Source organism: Pygocentrus nattereri, chromosome 3 (genome assembly GCF_015220715.1).
Source record: "Pygocentrus nattereri isolate fPygNat1 chromosome 3, fPygNat1.pri, whole genome shotgun sequence".
NCBI classification, from domain to species: Eukaryota; Metazoa; Chordata; class Actinopteri; order Characiformes; family Serrasalmidae; genus Pygocentrus; species Pygocentrus nattereri.
In genome coordinates, this window is record NC_051213.1 from 35,194,815 (window position 1) to 35,209,951 (window position 15,137).

The 15,137-nt window shown below is 43.3% G+C and overlaps 1 long non-coding RNA gene across 3 annotated transcripts; it reads right to left on the minus strand.

Annotated features, from left to right (window-relative positions):
* Nucleotides 1-5,502: 5,502 nt before the first annotated feature.
* Nucleotides 5,503-11,760, minus strand: LOC119263048. Of its 3 annotated transcripts, none has more exons than XR_005130067.1 (6): nt 11,738-11,760; nt 10,148-10,260; nt 7,363-7,435; nt 6,411-6,530; nt 5,830-5,865; nt 5,503-5,735 (listed from the first exon to the last, which is right to left on the minus strand). It is a non-coding gene; the product is annotated as an uncharacterized LOC119263048 (long non-coding RNA). The 3 variants fall into 3 exon arrangements; XR_005130066.1 differs by lacking the exon at nt 11,738-11,760 and adding an exon at nt 10,777-10,880 and having other exon boundaries at nt 5,830-5,861; XR_005130065.1 differs by lacking the exon at nt 11,738-11,760 and adding an exon at nt 10,777-10,880.
* Between the last annotated feature and the right edge of the window lie 3,377 nt (nt 11,761-15,137).

A 15,137-nucleotide genomic window follows, 5' to 3' on the forward strand; every position in this document is an offset into this window, starting at 1 on the left:
GTACACCCAACTTTCACTCCCACATCACCAGCATTAAACTGCTCATGACCCTCTACAAAGAAAGAGAGAGAGAGAGAGAGAGAGAGAGAGAGAGAGAGAGAGAGAGAGAGAGAGAGAGAGAGAGAGAGAGAGAGAGAGAGAGAGAGAGAGAGAGAGAGAGAGAGAGAGAGAGACAGACAGACAGACAGACAGACAGACAGACAGAGAGAGAGAGAGAGAGAGAGAGAGAGAGAGAGAGAGAGAGAGAGAGAGAGAGTGAGTGAGAGTGAGTATGTGTACGTGTAAGTCTTGTGTATGAGTTTCTGGAACGATGCTCGGGTCTGTCACTTACCTTGCTCGTCAAGGCCGTCCCGTGTCTTGGTGTAGACGGTCTTTCTTTTCAGCCTCCAGCAATGACCAATATAACAAATCAGGATGGTCTGAACGAATGTCATGGTCATCTGAAAACACAGAGACAGTCTTAGAGAGTTTTGTCTGTGAGGCTTTCAGTAACTGTTACTGACTGTGTTAACGCTGATCCTGAATTCATAGATCTGACTTACTGAAAACACAATAGCACTGCCACATATTAGTAAAGCACTGAAATGCAGGCATCATCCTTCATACAGTGTAACATGTTTGTAGCTGTAGCTGTGAATACATACCTGATGGAAGAACAGCGCCCTCACTGGATCCAGAGGAAACCCATGAACATGCAGCTCAAAGCGTACAGTGTACTCGGCAGAATGGGCTGCCAGCAGTTTCCCTAAACACACACAGCACACAAATGCTGCTTATGGGACAGGCACACTTCCAGGTGTACAATAACCACTGAGCTAATCTCCCCTGAAATGATCAGGCTCGGATGCTAACGACCCTCATCCAGGTCCACTATGAGCTCTACAGGGAGAAGCTACATTACTCAGCGACAGGCTGGGGTAAGGACTAGTTTCTATATTTAAAGCAGAAGCAATGTTGGTCTGAAAGTATTCCTAAAGGAAAATAAAACAGTGAAGTTAAAATCATAATAATAAGATGACTTACATGTTGGAGACCTCAACAACGAAGTAAAATTCAGGATCCAGGTGATTTACAGGAGTCAGATCACCACAGGGAGAGTTCCTCTGACACAGCCATCTGCGCGCACACACACACACACACATTTGGTTAATCTCTACTAAAACCAGCAGGGGGAGCTGTCACACACAAAGCTGAAAACACTGTGAGGCACTTCTTCTCCTTCTCTCACTCACACACACACTATATACACACCTGACCCTGTTGGAAGCGCCACGCATGACTACGAAGCCCTCTTTAGTCAGCGGGAACGAGTCCGGAACGTCATCAAACGTCCACACAAGCGTCTGCTGATAGCTCTCACTGACCCACACACAAACACAGGAGAGGACACCCATTAACTTCACATTAAATACAGAGATATTAACTCTTTATTATTCAGGGCAACATTATTTCACAATAACAAACCTTCATATCTTACATTAATAACTTACTTATTGAGTCTTACGTCTGCATAGTTTCACCAGAGCACATGACAGTAAATTAAACAATGATTTAAAAGGAGACGGCATCATGAAAGACACACGTTCCTTTCATCTTAACTGCAGCACAGCGATCTGAAGCTTTACATAGAACTCCATCTGATGTACATACCTGTCACGGAGGCTGTTAAACTTCAGGATCTCCTCCTGACTGTAATTGCGCACGCTTTCTCTCGTACGCCCTCCTCCGACTACTTTAAACGTGTAGCTATTGAGTAAACAAACAAGCACACAATGACATACAGAAAGAGTCTTTAGAAATACAGGGAAAACACAAAGGAGATCAGAGGAACTACATACACCTCAGTGGAAAAAGGACAATAAAAACTATTCCTTAAATTCTCAAATGTTCCAAAATACATGCTTTACAGTGCATTTAACATCATAACATCACACAAAAGGAGCAGAATCAGAGATGGAAATGTAGAGCTTACCTGTCATGGAACCTGTCAGACTCTCCTACGACAGTGTCCTCAATGACAAAGAAGGGGTAGAAAACTATAGATAGATAGATGGGGGGCAAACAGAGAGACAGAGAGAGAGAGAGAGAGAGAGAGAGAAACAGAGAGAGAGAGAGAGAGAGAGAGAGAGAGAGATTTAATGTACTAGTTTAATGTGGGAAAACATTATGAAGACACTAAAAGATCAGCTTAGCTAACTGATTAATCAGGGTTCAGCTACAAAGCAGGAGAAGAGCTGATGATGTGTGAAGGCAGCATCAGATAGAGAGATATAGAGAGAGAGAGATCAGCTCTGGACTGAAGCTGTGAGCAGCTGATGGAGGAGTCCTCCTTGGTGGTCTGCAGTGAGTGTGGGTACTTACCGTGACGTAGGAGAAGCAGGGCGCGCCAGGTTCTGGGTTCGGCAATCAAAAATATTCATTATTTAGGGCGTTTTGCTCTCCTCAAGCGTGGTGTTTAGGTCAAAACGCCAGCTTTTGCCCAGAGGACAGCCTGGACCAGCTTCCTGCTCGGAGTGCTGATGGTCACAGGTAAGCATCCCAGCCACGGCAGACAACAGCAGCACCAGCAGCGTCGCCTTCATGACTGAAACACTCTGATCTGAAACATTCAAAACATTGGAGTCATTACATACCACATCAATGTGTTCAAGGAGAAAAACACAATTCAGCCAGTTTAAGTTAATTCAGTCAGTAAATACATACAAAATTATTCTGATATTCCAACATGGTGCAGCTACACAATGTGAACATAATCCACAGAAGTGATAAAGCATTAAAATAAACATGAAAACATTCAGACAGAAATGATAATATATATATGATGGTAAAATTGAAGGAGAGAGTCAGCAAAGTATAACATGTTAAATTAGTTGTAACAGCATAACATAATAAAACCTACACTGTAGAGCTATAATATTAACAAAGACTCATTCATGACAGGTCTATAGTGTAGTGTAGTGTAGTGTGTTATGCTGTTATGTTAAAGTGACATGTTATATTATTATAGCTCTACAGTGTAGTATATAACATGTCACTTTAACATAACATCATAACACACTACCCTGTAGTGCTATAATAATATAACATGTCACTTTAACATAACAGCATAACATATTATTATAGCTGTACAGTGTAGTATATAACATGTCACTTTAACATAACATCATAACACAGTACACTGTAGAGCTATAATAATATAACATGTCACTTTAACATAACAGCATAACCCATACACTGTAGACCTGTGATGAATGAAGTGAAGAATAAAGCTCGCTATAACAATAAATGAACATACCTGATGGAGATGAAGACCAAGTTTTGTGGCTTCAAAGAGATTCGCGTTTAAACAACTCTCTCTGAAGTAATGACCAAATGCGTGATGACCCAGTAACGGAGAGACAAGACTTTAAATAGCTGTGATGTCACAATTAACGGAAAAGAAAAGACTTAAATGACTGTGACGTCACAATTACCTGCCCCCTCCGCCGTTGCTTAGCAACCGTAAGCAGGTCCCTGCCGTCCGAGTTGTGCCCGTTGAGCGGCTCCAGCGCAGAGCTCGCTGTTCTGCTGCCGGAATGAATGGGTGTTGAAACGCTGTCGCTCCCAGGGGCGAATAAAGCCGCTCAGAGCCGAAGCGTCTCGCTCGGGCACATTTTCCTCCCGGAGCTTTCCAGGTTCGCCAGGTCTGAGTGAGCGGGTAGCCTGAAGTTGCACCGTTTAAGGTGGAACGGGAAAAAATTCCACCTTAAATGAAAAAAGGGGGGAAATATGAACTTCAGCTTCATGTAAGAAGGTGCTAAAGATAATCTGTTATGAATATCTACATGGATTAAATAATAATGTATAATATAATATAATGTACCTCACTGCAGAGCTTTAACATCCATCCATCCATCATCGTCCGCTTCTCCAGGGTTCGGGTCGCCGGGGCAGCAATGAGGCCCAGACCACCTCAGCTGGCTCCTCTCGACGTGGAGAAGCAGCGGCTCTACTCCGAGTCCCTCCCGGATGACCGAAATTCTCACCCGATCTCTAAGGGAGAGTCCAGACACCCTGCGGAGGAAACTCATTTTGGCCGCTTGTATTCGCGATCTCGGTCTTTCGGTCATTACCCAAAGCTCATGACCATAGGTGAGGGTGGGAACGTAGATCGATCAGTAAATCGAGAGCCTTGCCTTATAGCTCAGCTCTTTCTTTACCACAACAGACCGGTAAAGAGCCCGCATCACTGCTGACCCAGCACCAATCCGCCTGTCAATCTCCCGCTCCACTTTACCATCACTCGTAAACAAGACCCCGAGATACCTAAACTCCTCCACTTGAGGCAAGAGCTCATCCCCAACCCAGAGAGGGATCTCCACCCTTTCCCGTCTGAGAACCATGGCCTCGGATTTGGAGGTACTGATCCTCATCCCGGCCGCTTCACACTCGGCTGCGGTTTGCAGAGCTTTAACAGTTACTGTAAATCCATAACTGACTAATATTAAGATCCTCTTTCTTATATTTCATCATCTATCATATTCTGAGGATTTCTCCATATGGAAATGCTGCGTGCAGCACAGGTTGAACCTCCTTCCAGCCCAGTGTAGCTCCCGTCCAGCAGGGCAGGTCAGAGTGCTTACCTGCGTAGCATATATTAGCTATCATTTTTCCCCTTAAAGTCTGAAAATGACTTTGAGCAAGCAGAAGATCTCGAGATATGATTCTAAACTACACGGTCCATCCTTGCTGAAAAAGTGCAAGGAGGAAAAATTAAGCCATTACAGGTCTTTACAATTTGATACCGACCTATCAGAAAAACACTAACTACCATAGCTGAATATTATAAAAGCAGCAGGAACAAACAGAAACTTCTGATGGTTTCTATGAGTTTGTCAGGTAAGATAAGACTAGAAACTGAGCATTTTTATTAAGAGGTCTCAAACACATTTAAACAGCATATTAATATTGAATAAAAATCACATGAAATCAAACAAACAGAACAACTACATAGAATCTCTCGCGCCTCATGAATCGGAGGACTCCGTAGGGCGCGTACTTCTCCCCTTCTGCTGTTCCTGTGACTCTGACTAGCAAAGCCTCAGCCACGACGCCATTGTACCCGCTCCACACTGCGGCGGGAACGCTAAGCTCCGGAGCGTTCGTCTCTACCTCCGGACAGATTCTTGAGATCTCCATGTTGTGCCAAATGCCCAAGACATACTGATGAGGGTCAGATCTAACCATAAGGGCCTCTGTTCTGATCATAGCACAAGCACTTTAAACCAGGGCGAAGTGAGTACATCACTCGGGCATGGTTAGATTAAGGTTAGATTAGATTAGATTAGATTATGTGACTGTGTGTGTTGAACAGAGTGGTCAGCAACACTGGAGTTGCACAAGGAACTGTCCTCTCTCCCTTCCTCTCCACCCTCTACACCACAGACGTCAGCTACTGCAGAGAGACTTGCCACCTTCAGAAGTTTTCTGATGACTCTGCGATAGTATGTATCAGCAAGGGTGATGAGGATGAGTACAGGGCGACAGTGAAGGACTTTCTCGCATGGTGCGAGCGGAACCACCTGCAGCTCAACGTGACAAAGACAAAGGAACTGGTGGTGGACGGGACGAGGCACTGGTGACCCCTGTGTCTTTGCAGGACTAGACGATGGCTGGGTTGTGGCAGAGGTGGTCCTGGCAGTGGTAGGGCTGCTGAAATCAGGTGGGCTAGCTGTGGTAATGATGGTGGAAAGATGCTAGAGAACAGAAATCCTGTGTCATTCATAGCAACTTATAAAGATACTGACAGGTCAAATGATATAACAAGTGTTTACATCCAATTCATCATACCTGAGCAGGAGGCCTCCTTGCCAAATTAAGGGCTGGCTTTGCAGCAGCAACATGTTTTCCACCAAAACGGGGTGTTGTAAACCAGAGGAAGACAAAGAAAACAATTAGAGCAGGTCTTTAGCAAGGGAGGAAAAAGTACAGAAACACTATACTCAAGCAGTATTGAATCAAAATTCTACTCAATTAAACGTGGAAGTAAACGTCAGAGAGGATGTACGTTTAATCACATGAATCGCCTTGGATGTTTTATTTTACACTGACAGGGATTGACTGGGTGTTGTAATAAAAACACCGTTAGAGTGCACAGAAATTTGACTGAATGGAAGAGAAAAATAAAAGAAGAAAAAATCATTTTGGGGTCTCTGGCTTTTGTCATGTGTAACAAGTGCTTTGAAGCTCTAAATGAAAACGCATGCAGTAAAAACTGTTGAGTAAGGAATATTCTTCACTAATACTTCCAGTACAAATCTTCCAAAGAAGCATAATATTACGGTACAGCAACAAAATCCAAAGTACTTTAAGCATTCTCCAGCCCTTTTCCTCACTAAGGTTAAGAAGTGAGTTAAGAATACTACATTCACCATCCCGGTGTTTAATGGTACTGAGCAGCTGGGAGCAGAGGGGGTGGAAGAAACACCAGCTTCACTCCATGTTCCTGGTACAGCAACAGGGTCAGCAGTTGATGTTGGTTCCTTAGTGGGCTGAGGAAATAAACAGAAAATAAAGCATGTCCAACCATTACAAATGACCTACATATAGAAGTTTGTCCGTCTGTCTGCTTGTTATGTTTACTTATTCTACACCTTAGCGGAGCGGAACACGCACACACAACTCTGCCCACCCCCAACAAGTGACGTCTGTCTCTTCAGCAGAGCTGGGCACTTCTCTATTTGCAAGAAATTCAGAAAATGTGTATAGGCTGTAATGCAGCAATAAAATAAACAGTAAGATACGATTTTAAAGCAGCACAGTACTGTATGTAATGTCTCAAAGTAGTGTTTAACCTGAATTTATAGAATTAGACATAAAATAACTGCAGTGCAAATACAAATAGAGTGAGTGAGTTGGGGGGGTGTGTATGAGCATGTTTTCTGTCTGATGGATGAATTTAGTCTGGATACCCATTTATTTCCTATGGCGGTCACTTTTGACTGGGAACACCACAGGTGTAACGATTGATTAAACACTCAAAAATCAATGAAAGAGGTGATCATCACTTTTATATGTTCAAGTGCATAGTGTGGAGGATATCATAAGGCCTTGAGGCAATCAGATGTAAAACACAATATTTATGAGTGTTTTAAGGTGTAAATCGGTCAGATTTGACCCGAACCCTACAGGAAGGTTAAAATGTAATCAAGTGGTTAATGTTGTAAACAAAGTCATTCAGAGGGGTTTTTAATGTAAAATTCTACAGAAATTTACAGAGTCAGAATTGTGGTGATAGGAACTGAATATTCAGATGTGTCTCCAGCTGTTAGTCTCAGAGGGAATAAAGAAAAGCGGTTGTTAAAGTGTCCGACAGCTTCCTACCTTCAGGAGTTCAGCAGGGCTGTGTGAGATTGGACTGCTTATGATCTGCGTCCTCTGTCCGATTCACACCGATCTGTGCGAAAAAAGATCAAATATGAGGGAAACGAAGGCGGCACAAGTACATTCCAGAGAATGTTGTGAAAAGGGGTTCAGGTCTTGTCTGCTTAAGTCCTGCATAAGCTGCTTCAGCCCACTCCTCTCCTCTCCCCTGCCATCCATAGTAACTGATAAAGGGAGGGAGGAAGAGAGATGGAGGGAGAGAGAGTGAGAAAGAGAGGAAGACAGAGAGAGGGAGGGAGAGTACGGGAGAGAGAGGGAGGAGGAGGAAGGAAGGGAGGGAGGGAGAGAGAGAGTGAGAGGGAGTGAAAGAGAGAGGGAGGGAGGGATCGAGAGAGAGATAGAGAGAGGGATGGAGGGAGGAAGGGAGAAGGAGGGAGGGAGGAAGGGAGAAGGAGGGAGGTAGGGAGGGAGAGCGAGAGGGAGGGAGGGAGAGCGAGAGGGAGGGAGGGAGGGATGGATCGAGAGAGGGAGGGAGAGTGAGAAAGAGAGAGGGTGGGATATTGAGGGAGAGGGAGAGAGAGAGAGGAAGACGGAGAGAGGGAGGAAGGGAGAGTAAGAGAGAGGGAGGAAAAGGAAGGAAGGGAGGGAGAGAGAGAAAGAGAGAGGGAGGGGGAGGGAGGGAGAGTGAGAGAGTGAGAGAGAGCGAGCGGGAGAAGGAGGGAGGGAGAGAGAGAGAGAGAGAGGGACGGAGGGAGGAAGGGAGAGGGAGAGAGCGAGAGGGAGGTAGAGGGAGGGAGGGATGGAGTGAGAGAGAGAGGGAGAGGGAGGGAGGGAAAGGGGCAGAGAGGAAAAGGGAACGAGGGAGAGAGAGAGAGAGAAACGTCGAATTCTTAGTGAATATCTCTGATGTAGACATTATTATATTATTAGAAACATGGTGTAAAGATGACACTGACACTCACTGCCCCAGACATTATAGAGAAATTTTACTGCCCTCTCTAAAACAGGGAAATATTAAACATGGTAGAGACGCCAGAGGGGTTATTTTTTGGTATAAGGATGATTTGTCTGCCTATCTAACAGAAATGAAAAGAGCATCCACACACATTTGGCTAAATTAAATAAACACATTATTGACTGTGAAAACGAGTTCTACATATGTGCAGCATATACCCCCCTATAGAATCTCCATACTATGAGGACAATTTGTTTGACAATCTTCATCATGAGATTAGACATTTCCTAGGCCCAGGGCTATGTTCATGCTGATTGGAGATCTAAACGCCAGAACAGGAGCAGAGAGTGACGTTATCGATTCTACTGGCAGTAAATACATATTCAAACAAGCCCCACTCACACAAACCCCATCACTACTCAGGGAAATAGTCCTGATCACGTCCTGAACAGAAACGGTAGAGAACTAGTGCACCTCTGTCGATGCTCAGGTCTGTATATTCTTAACGGTAGGATCAGAGGGGACTCTTTAGGGAGATTCACATACTGCTCAGCTCTTGGAGCTAGTGTAGTCGACTACGCAATCACTGACATGGACCCCTCCACTATCAACCCTTCACTGTCAGACCACAGCTGCCACTCTCAGATCACTGTCAGATCAATGTTTATCTGAAAAGAACCGATCAACACAAAACAGTGAATGATGAGTCCTGTAATACATTCCAACTAAACAACACACTCAGACGGAATCATGACAGTGAACCAAATTTAAAACCGCTATGATCTCCCAGAAATCACCAACCTTATCAATACATTTTTATCAGAGATATTTGAATTAAACCAATCAGGTGTAAATATGGCTGTGTCACAAATTAATGACGTATATTGTAAATCAGCTAAGAAAGCAGGCATCAATTTTAGAAATACCACAGGAGAGAGAGAGCGAGAGAGAGAGAGAGAGAGGGGGATAGAGGGATAGAGCACTATTTTGAGTAATTTGAGAGCTTGTTTGCAAGTCGCCTTTATGTCTCAGACAAAAGGGTCCATGTATCTTTTGGTCATTGGATTTTCATGTCAAATCCAGTTTTGAAAAACAGGAAAATGGGTCAGTTTTTTTCTGTTTTTGTCAGTGGAAAATCAAGAAATAGCTTTGATTTACAGTTTCACAACCATTATGATAAAATAATAATAAAAACAGAAGAGGAATAAGGGTCTAATTTATGTCTCTAATTTTAACATTTTCTATCACTTAAACAATAAATAAATAAAATATTAAGTGATCTTGGCAGAACTCCTGCCTGTCAGACGTAAACAGCTCCAGGTCTAAGAATTAAAGCTGTGAGCTGTACTGTGTTCAGATTGTTCTTATAATACTGGGGCAGCTGCCTCTAGCTCTGGTTTTGGGGGGGGAGCTTTAGAGGCACGTCATGCAGAGCTGTGCAGCGGCTCCGCACCAGTAAAAAAGGACGTTGTCGAGGTTTAGTGATGTTAATGTTGATCTGTTAGTCTAAAATGTACGTAGGTGTGATTTATGTTATTCTGTATTCCTGCGTCTCCTTCTTTATCAAGCCATGCAGTCCTCCGAGTGCAGCACCGACAACCAGCGCCTTCATTACATTAAGCTAAACTCTCATTGACAGAGAAGACTTGGTGTTGGGCTTGAGATCCTGTTGTGATGTTTGTTGTGAAGAAAAGGGGGGATTAACTGTTATTTACACACAGAAACAACCCAAATTGTGTGAGTTTCTGAGACCATGTCTGCACTCTGTACATCTGTTTCTGGTTAAGATGATTTTTTTTGGATGAATATAATACTACCTCAATTCCTTACCAATAAGTGATGTCTTGAAAGGTTGCATCATTCTTTCTGCTTCAAAATCTCGACGGGCACACAGAAAATGACTGACTCAGTGGCTTCCCTCTCTGGCTGTGTCTTTATTGTTCCTGTACACATTTGCTCATGAGAATAAAGTTAAAACAATACACGACTCAGCTGGTACATTTTGTTCTATGTGGTCGTATAGTGGACGAACTGTAGCTGCACAGGGAGGGAGGTTTTTTTCTCCAAAGCTTCACAGAACACACAATACACCTTTTTTCTAATTCCAAGACGAAATGACTACAACATTCCTGCAGACACACGCACACACAATCCGGTTTTAAGAGTATGCTTGCTGCAACTGCCCATGGCTCTATAAAAATGAGAAAAAGGAAAGGAAAACAGGAGTTTGAGCACAATTGGCGCCAAAAGACGTTGCCGTCTGCATAGAGCATTGCCGACAGCTCCGTCTGGAACCAAAGTACTAAATTTGGCTAAATATGCGCCAATACTTGTCCGAAACGCAGCGCATAAGAACTATGCCTGTTATTACAGATGATGCTTGGAAAAATTCACCTCAGAAGTAGATTTATCATCCTAAAATATGAAATTATTCACAGAGCTTTTTCTACACAACTCACCTGTAGCATAGGCTAAAGCGCTACTGGGGGTAAGGGAAGCACGGAGGGACACAATTCACAGAAAACGCGAGCTTTGGCAGTTGCACACGTGTCAGCAGGGAGTTGTAGTTCAAACTCACATTGAACTTATACGTCGTATTAATACATCAAGAATCAAGAGAGTGTTAACATATCAAGTAATTTTAGAAAAATTAAATATAAAAACAATTTAGCTCAAAGTAACAAGAAATATATAACAAAAGATGATTTCTTATGAACAACAATTTTGGAAAAATTCACACAACTAAAGGCTGCAATTATTACTAATTCTTTTCTTTTTGTTTTAGCTCTGTTACATTGGCAGAGGTTGAATGATCTGTTTTCATTCATATTGTCAGTTTTCTTAAAGCTCCATGTGTACTGAAAATTGATTGTCATGTTATCATAATCATGTTATATATACAGCAGCTTTCAATATTTCCCATTTCATCTCATGAAACGTAACTGAGAAGCAAGCTATTGTCATTTTTCCTGTCCTCAACAATTCAATTCACAGAGAAATACATTTTTACCTCTGGATTATTGTCAAAGATTACCTAGGGAATTGGATCAGGTCTAGGCTCCTCTTCTGACAAGAATAGAAATGTTGGCCCCTTTATCCATCTACAATTTAAAAGGTCCTCAGCTTTCATTCTTCTTGAGGCATCATCATCTGTATTCATTTTGGTGGTAACATACTATTGTCTATTGTCCAGCCTCAGACAGGATGCAGTAACAACCATCTTCACTAGTGCCTTATAAATGATGTTGTAATTTGCCTGGCTTCCCAAATTCAGTAGATCTACCAGCCAATTTTGCCACGCCAAAGACAGAGACTGAGGAATGTCCAGATCTCATCCATTCAAAAGTGTAAGAAATCCCAAAGGATCAATTAGTGAAGATATCGTTCGCAGGATTCCCATTCTAGTTTGTGATCACTCACTTATGCTGGGCTTAAACTTGAAATGGTCATCCTCAACACACCCCTGCAAGCCAAGTGCCTTTTCAATGGGATGTGTGTCCAGATGCAGCTCTTTTTGTCCCTCTGTTCTGTGCTTCTTTTGGGCAGACAATGCATCCTTCTCACACCTTTACAAAGAGTAAAAGGGAAAACAGAGAGGATAAAACGGAACACTGCTGTAGGTCAGTTGACTGAGAAGAAAAGAGAAAAAAGGAAAGAAGGAAAAAAACGAAAACACTGCGTTGATTTAAGACAAGGGAAAAAGGGAAAAAAGAGAGAAAAGAAAAGGCTGAAATATGGGTCCACTCCCATACCGTCCCGTTACAGAAAAGGTGTGACCAAACATTGACCCAGCAGAGATGGAACAATTCAAGGCAGCCTTGCTAAATCAGAGTGACATAGACCAAGACCAGACCAAGACCAGCTGCTGAGATAACCCAGCAGTTGTCATCAATACACGAGGCTATCAAACCCAGCTAGCACATCTCCCACCCCACCCATTGTGTCAGCCTCCAAAGGAGGTCCTCCCCCTGTTCTGCCTGCCCCAGTACAAGAGGGATTCTCATGTGGCTAATCCTGAGCAGTACGCTGGTGATGCAGAGAGCTGCAAAGCATTCTTGTCATAGTGCTCATTGCTATTTGAGCAGCAGCCATCATTTTCCCACAGAGAGCTCCAAGGTGGCATACATGATCTCATTGCTTACTGCGTGAGCATTAGCCTGGGCTACAGCCCTATGGGAGCAAAATTCCCTGGACAATGCCACAAGTGCAACATTTGTGGAGGCCATGCTCCATACTGTTGGGGGAAGAGGACGTTTATCACCTGCTCACACTTTCCCCAGGCTCCTGCTCAGTGGCAAATTATTAGTTGAATGATGATGCCCTTTGGGCAGTGTTCCAGCAGGGCTCGAATAGCAGGCTAAAGGATGAGCAGCCCATAACATTGGAAGATCTTCATGACATATGTATTCAACTTGACACCTGCATACGTCAGAGAGAGCTGGACCGAAGGGGCAACTCTCGTGCTTCAGGCCACTTTTAACCCTGGCTCTCCCCCCAGGCTCAATGACTAGTTGAGCAGATGCAGTTAGGTGATGCCTGCCTTCCCAACCAAGAGAACCACATTGTAATAACACTAGCATATTTGCACTTTCACCCCTTGAGCACTCATGGATTTCTACATCCAGTAGGCACTAGAACTGGGCTTTATTTACCCATCTTTTCCTGCTGGGGCTAGCTTCTTCTTTGTGGACAAGAAAGATGGAGGCCTTCGTCCCTAAGTGGATTATCAGGGACTAAATTCAATCACCATCAATGACTGCCACCACCTGCCACTGATGTCTACAGACCTTTATCCCCAAGGTCTCCTCCATCCTTTACCTATCCTTGTGAATCCATGATCTCATATCTCACTGGACGTTGTTTGCAAGGTGTGCAAGTTCCTGGCACTGCCCATGCTTCCGTGTGCCAAAGAAACTCCTCCTGGAGTTCCGGATTGCACATGCTACAGGCCTGGGGACTTCTGGGGCCGTCTCTAGGAGAGGAAGTCCTGTAAAGGATCAGCCTGAGCTGGGAGTGAAAAGGTTCATATTTGGCCAGTTCCGCATCTCTCAATCATTATTTATTACACCCCATCACACTAAAAAAACTACCATGACAGTTTATACATAAGTATATTTCTTATATTATTTTTACAGTTTTAAGTCCTGTCCTCACAGGTTTTCCTCTCTACACTTGGGCCCGCTCCCATGACATCAGCAGAATGCAATTTCTTTTTTCTTGTAAGTTTTGCATTCTCACAAGATTCTCTGTGTGAACTGTTGCTGAGCTGCCAGAAGCTTAAAAGGCATGTGTTTGCACTGTTACTAAATTTCAGATTTTTCACCAAACGACTCTCATAGTCTTTGCTTATGTAGCCAACTTTCAAGCAGCCAAAACAAATTCCAATTGCCTCAATTTCATCTTGTCCCTCTGATGTCTACTATTAAATTGTAATCACATCTCGAAGGGACGGTTGCTTCCATTGCAAAACAAACAATGATATTGATATGTGGATGAGGTGCATTTTGATCATTTTATCTGTTTGGCATTTTTTCTGTTTAATTGCTCTTTCTTTTAAAGTGGCAACAGTTGTAGCAGAGCTGCTTATCTGAGGGTTTATTTTCTTTTGTCTGGTTTGCAAATAAGCCTTTACTCAACATTGGTAATATTCTTGATACTCAACCAAACACTGGATCAATGAGTATCTTCACTAATTTTTCAATTAGGCACACCATGTCAGAAAATAATGCCCTCTGACCACGATACAGTTGAAACTCACAAGCTGTGGTCCTCCACTTTTCTCTTAATTTATAAGGTAACTTGAAAACCATGCTTCTTAGTAAATTCAAGTAAACTCTTTCATATATGATACCTGTTCTGATACAATGCAGCATCCTCTAAGAAAGACAGAAAAATAGTTGCAGCTGCAGTATCTTCATCTTTTAATATGTGTCCAGTTTAATGCATTATCCATAAATTCTGAAGCAATTTTCAGTTCATTTCCAAAATGTGGAAATGAACTGAAACTCAAAATATACATATATATATATACTGCTCAAAAAAATAAAGGGAACACTCAAATAACACATAGATCTGAATGAATGAAATATTCTCATTGAATACATTGTTCTGTACAAAGTTGAATGTGCTGACAGCAAAATCACACAAAAATCATCAATGGAAATCAAATGTATTGTCCAATGGAGGCCTGGATTTGGAGTCACACACAAAATGAAAGTGGAAAAACACAGTACAGGCTGATCCAACTTTGATGTAATGTCCTTAAAACAAGTCAAAATGAGGCTCAGTATTGTGTGTGGCCTCCACGTGCCTGTATGACCTACAACACCTGGGCATGCTCCTGATGAGGTGGCGGATGGTCTCCTGAGGGATCTCCTCCCAGACGTGGACTAAAGCATCCGCCAACTCCTGGACAGTTTGTGGTGCAACATGGCGTTGGTGGATGGAGCAAGACATGATGTCCCAGATGTGCTCAATCGGATTCAGGTCTGGGGAACGGGTGGGCCAGTCCATAGCTTCAATGCCTTCATCTCGCAGGAACTGCTGACACACTCCAGCCACATGAGGTCTAGCATTGTCCTGCATTAGGAGGAACTCAGGGCCAACTGCACCAGCATATGGTCTCACAAGGGGTCTGAGGATCTCATCTCGGTACCTAATGGCAGTCAGGCTACCTCTGGCGAGCACATGGAGGGCTGTGCGGCCCACCAAAGAAATGCCACCTCACACCATTACTGACCCACTGCCAAACCGGTCATGCTGAAGGATGTTGCAGGCAGCAGATCGCTCTCCATGGCATCTCCAGACTCTGTCACATGTG